The sequence below is a fragment of the Sminthopsis crassicaudata genome, chromosome 3 (genome assembly GCF_048593235.1).
Source record: "Sminthopsis crassicaudata isolate SCR6 chromosome 3, ASM4859323v1, whole genome shotgun sequence".
Classification (NCBI taxonomy): Eukaryota; Metazoa; Chordata; class Mammalia; order Dasyuromorphia; family Dasyuridae; genus Sminthopsis; species Sminthopsis crassicaudata.
In genome coordinates this window covers 416,492,082-416,497,152 of record NC_133619.1, presented here as the reverse complement: position 1 = coordinate 416,497,152, position 5,071 = coordinate 416,492,082, and the positions used below count along the sequence as shown (strand labels likewise).

The 5,071-nt window shown below is 34.7% G+C and overlaps 1 pseudogene; it reads right to left on the bottom strand.

Moving 5' to 3' along the window:
* Nucleotides 1-569: 569 nt before the first annotated feature.
* LOC141562200 (peptide chain release factor 1-like, mitochondrial) lies at nucleotides 570-3,724 on the bottom strand (annotated as a pseudogene).
* Between the last annotated feature and the right edge of the window lie 1,347 nt (nucleotides 3,725-5,071).

The following is a 5,071-nucleotide window of genomic DNA, read 5'->3' as shown; positions in this document are numbered from 1 at the left end:
CATGGTCACACAGCTAGGAAGTGTTAAGTGTCTGAGGATAGCTTTGAACTCAGGTCTTCCTGACTTCAGGACTTGTGCTCTATCCACTTCGCCACCTAGCTGCCCCAATCCCAATAAACTTTGAACAGAAAATGCCATCTGCATCCAGAAAAGGAACAATGGAGCTTGAATGTAAATCAACACATGCTATATTCACTTTTTTTTGTTGTTTTTTTTTCCTCTTCCGTGTTTTTCCCTTTTTGCTGTTTTTTTCTCACCTAACATGATTCATAAAGCAATGTGTATTAAAAAATAAATAAACTAAGTGGAAGGAAAAAAAAGTTTGTTAATTTGAATTGAAAAGAAAATAACCTATTAGGACAATTAAAAAAAATTATCACCATATTCACAGAATGGGATAAGCCTAGAAAATTATCTGTCTTTTGACAATATAACTAACAAAAGGAACAGTTTAACAACTCTGCAATACAAATTACTCTGGCTTCCGTTACTGTTCAGATAATAGACATTTTTAAAGGATTAGCATTATGTACATTAAAGATGACATAATAGAAATTGATTTTGCTAAGCTACAACACAGAATTTTTGTGATAATATCTTTCTGAAATAATTTCTGTTATAAATTCATAATCAACATATTCTTTTAATGACTGAAGAGCAGATATTCTCCTAGCATGAAACTTAGGATGTCATACAGTGATTTGCTTATTCTGTGGTCTGTAACCCTATATTCTGGAAAATGATATGTTCTTATTTTTTCTGATCTTCCTTTGGTTCCAAGATGAATCTTCCTAGCATAGTATCATTTGTGAGTCTTTTTTTCCAAAAGCTACAAGTTTTGCTCGTAACCTTTTCATGACCATTTCTCTATTTTTTATTTCAGACCTCTCTTGTTGGCATTCAGTAGCAATACCTAAATAATGTCATGAGAATGAAAATTTTAACAGAAAGCCTTCTTTATATTTTATGATCCTTTTTTTCCTTCCCTTCCTTTTTCTGTTAGAAGATGGACTATTCGAACAGCACTGTCAATAGTGTTTAGATGCTGATCCCCAACTTCACTAGCACACAGTTTCAATTCATTAATCAGTTGTGCTGGGGTGCTTATGGCCTTGTTTTTCAACCTTCAGCACTTGCACTCAATACACACCTCCTTCAAACTTCTTGCATCTGTAAGCTTCTGATCCCCCAATACTGGCAGATGCATGTCTTAGGTCATCCATTTCACCGGGATATTTCAGTACTTCAAAATGCCATTTTTTTATATGTAGCATATCATTGGTACATATCAAACATCTCTGCAGTAAACAGTATAGCTTCCTGACTACCAACTCCAGCTGTTAATTCCAACATTAAATCGTTTGTTTTTTCTGAGGGAATCAAGAATATGATTATCTTTTGCTTTGATTTGGTTAATTCTTTCTGACAAAAAATTATTTCATTTTCTGCAAGTTTCTTTAGATATTCTTGTTTTGTAATATTACTGTTCTGTAAGAAATGATCAGCAGGATGATTTTAGAGAGGCTTGGAGAGACTTACATGAACTGATGCTGAGTGAAATGAGCAGAACCAGGAGATCATTATACACTTCCACAACAATACTGTATGATGATCAATTCTGATGGACATGGCTCTCCTCAACAATGAGATGATTCAGCCCAGTTCCAATGGTCTTGTGGTGAAGAGAGCCATCTACACCCAGAGAGAGGACTGTGGGAACTGAATGTGGATCACAGCATAGTTTTTTCACTCTTTTTGTTGTTTGCTTACATTTTTTTTTCTTAAATTTTTTTCCTTTTTGATCTAATTTTTCTTGTGCAGCATGATATTTGTAGAAATATATATAGAAGAATTGCACATGTTTAACAAAAATTCTATCACTTGCCATCTAGGGGAGGGCGTGGAGGGAAGGGAGGGAAAAAATTAGAACACAAGGTTTTGTAAGGATGAATGCTGAAAATTATTCATGTATATATTTTGAAAATAAAAAGCTTTAATTAAAAAAAAAGAGATTTTCATTCTCATCTTTCAGAGCTTCAGTATCTTCTTCTATTAAAAGGGAAAGAGACAGACACAGAGAAACAGTGACAGAAAAAGACAGAGAAGAGAGAATAAAAGAGCAATGGAAGGAGGAAGAGAGAGATAGGAAGGGGGGAGAAGGAACTGGGGAGGTTGGGAGAAGAAAGTCTTGTTTCCTCCTTTTAAAGTTCTGTCTCTTGAAGGGCATTGCTGATAAAGAGACTGGACTGACTTTCTTGTTTAAGACCCCACCCTGCTTTGGGTGGGGCACACATTCTTTGAATAGCTGGTCCAAAGCTAGGTGTGGTCTGGGTCAAAGCTTCTTAAACTGTGGGTTGCAACCCCATATGGGGTCACATAACTGAATGTAGAGGTCATGAAAAATTTGGCAATAGTAAAAGTTTCAAATAGTCCATCAATATTTAATTCTTTATGTAAAAATAAATCTCATCACTATGCAAATTTGCTTTTGTCTTTAATAAAGAATTATTTTAATAATAAAAATTATTTTAATAAAGAATTATTTTAAAATAAATTTCTTTATAATTTAGTATCAGTAAGTGTTTGATTTGTATACCTACTTTATATACTTATATATCAGGGATCGTGTAAAAATTTTTTTGGGTGAAAAGGGGTTGGAAATGGGAAAAGTTTAAGAACTTTAAGAACTGTCTTCCCTTTGCCTTATAGAAATCCTTTCTTTTCTTTTTTCTTTTTTTTTTTTTTTTTTAAGACTCAGTTCAAAATCCACCTCCTATAGGAGGCTTTTCCCAGGCTTCCAACCTCTTAGCATCTTCTCCTTTTATAAACTTTCCAAATACTCTATATCTATATTGAATGTACTAATGCAATTTGTTTTAGAATGTGAGTTTGAAGACAAGCACTGGTTTTGCCTTTCTTAGTATCTCCACTACTTAGCACAGTGTTTGAAAAACAGAAAGTGCTTAATTAATTCTTGTTGACTGATTTTCTAAATATTATTTCCATGAGTTTCAGACCATTCTCCAGAGACTTAGAGATGATTCCCTCAGTTGTCCTGGATGTTTCATTCCAAACCCCTTTAAGCCATCCCTTTGTATTGATTTCTTGGGGAGAAAAATCCTTTCTTATCAAGTTCCCAGATTTCTTTTCCTGAACTTGGAGCATTCTTATACTGTCTCCTTCAATCTTCTAATGGTTCCTTCCTGGCTATTTTCCCTGAACATTCTTACAAATTTGTGACCTGTTCTTTTCTGACCTGAGTGTCCTTCTTGAAGTGAATTAATTTGTTGTTGTTCAGTCACATCTGACTTTTCATGACTCTATTTAGAGTTTTTTTTTCTTTTCTTTTTAAATTTTTTTTCTTTTTAAAAAAATTTTCTGGGGCACCAGCCCTGAAATCAGGAGGACCTGGGTTCAAATGTGTCTCAGATATTTAACACTTCCTATCTTAACCCCAATTACCTCAAGGGGGAAATTTCTTTTTTATTATTTTTATAGATATTGGAGTGGTTTGCCATTTCCTTTTCCAGCTCATTTTATAGCTGAGGAAACTGAGGCAAATAGGGTTGAGTCACATGACTAATAAGTGTCTAAGGCCAGATTTAAACTCAGAAAGAGAAAAGTCTTTCTAATTCCAGGCTTGGCACTCTGTCTACTGTGTCACCTAGTTACCCAGTAAATTCAGTAGTTAGTTATCATGACTATCTTGACTCACGACTACCATGACCTCTTAAAGGATGCTTGACTTATACCTTTGTTTTTTATTGGTATCTGACTCTATCATGGCATCATTGCTTTTGCTGGAAGGAAAATCAGAGACCATTTAACCCAATATTTTCATTTTACAGCTATGGAAAGTGGAACCTAGGAAAATTAAATGACTTGTCCAAAGTTTCATGGGTAGCAATTAAGAGAGGCAGGATTTAATCATGGATCCTTTGGTTATAGAATATGAGCTCTTGACATCAGGGACTGGCTTTCTTTTCTATTTTTTGTCTGCAGAATTTAGCACACATAGGTTTACAAGAATAACATTCTCCTCCCTCCCCAGTAAGTGTGAGAGGGTCATAATACCACAATCTGAAAGGACCATGATGTGTGACCTACTAAAACCCACTCATCTTTCAGATGCTGTAACTGATCTTTAACCTAAATCTTTCAGCCTACCTGCAGTTTTACAGGTGAAACTACAGTTCTGACTCATGTGGGAGTACTGGCATGTTAATGTAAGCAAAACCAGAGTGAGAAATACGTTACATCTATTTTACCTAATAATTAACATGATCTTCCAAGAAGAGATGGTTATATATAATGAATCAATTAATGAGAGAGAGAGAATGATTGACAGGTTTCCTTGATTCTTCCATAACTTCTAAGACATTAGTCTTTTTAATGTTGTTTTTATCCAGATATTAAGGATATAGATGAAGAAAACATTACACTTACTTAGCAGTAACAGTTCATAAGGTTGATGGATATTTCTGTAAACCTAGAGAAATGCTCATGTCTAATATTTATCACAAATTGGTGAATTCATCATGATTTTGGAAACAGGGTTAAACACCAGGGTAATTGTTTGAAAAAGGAAGGCAAAGTTTGCAAATGACACCAAAGCAAGGCATAGATGTTGGAGAAGGATTCACCACTAGCAATAAAAGAATACTTTAAGACTTGATTTCTTAATCTGGAGTCCCTGGATAGATTTTTTTTTTATTCATTTTTCCAAATTATCCCCTCCCTCCCTTCACTCCCTCCCCCCGATGGCAGGTAATCCCATACATTCTACATGTGTTACAATATAACCTAGATACAATATATGTATGTAAATACCATTTTCTTGTTGCACATTAAGTATTAGATTCCGAAGGTATAAGTAACCTGGGTAGATAGACAGTAGTGCTAACAATTTACATTTGCTTCCCAGTGTTCCTTCTCTGGGTGTAGTTATTTCTGTCCATCATTGATCAACTGGAAGTGAGTTGGATCTTCTTTATGTTGAAGATATCCACTTCCATCAGAATACATCCTCATACAGCATTGTTGTTGAAGTGTACAGTGATCTTCTGGTTCT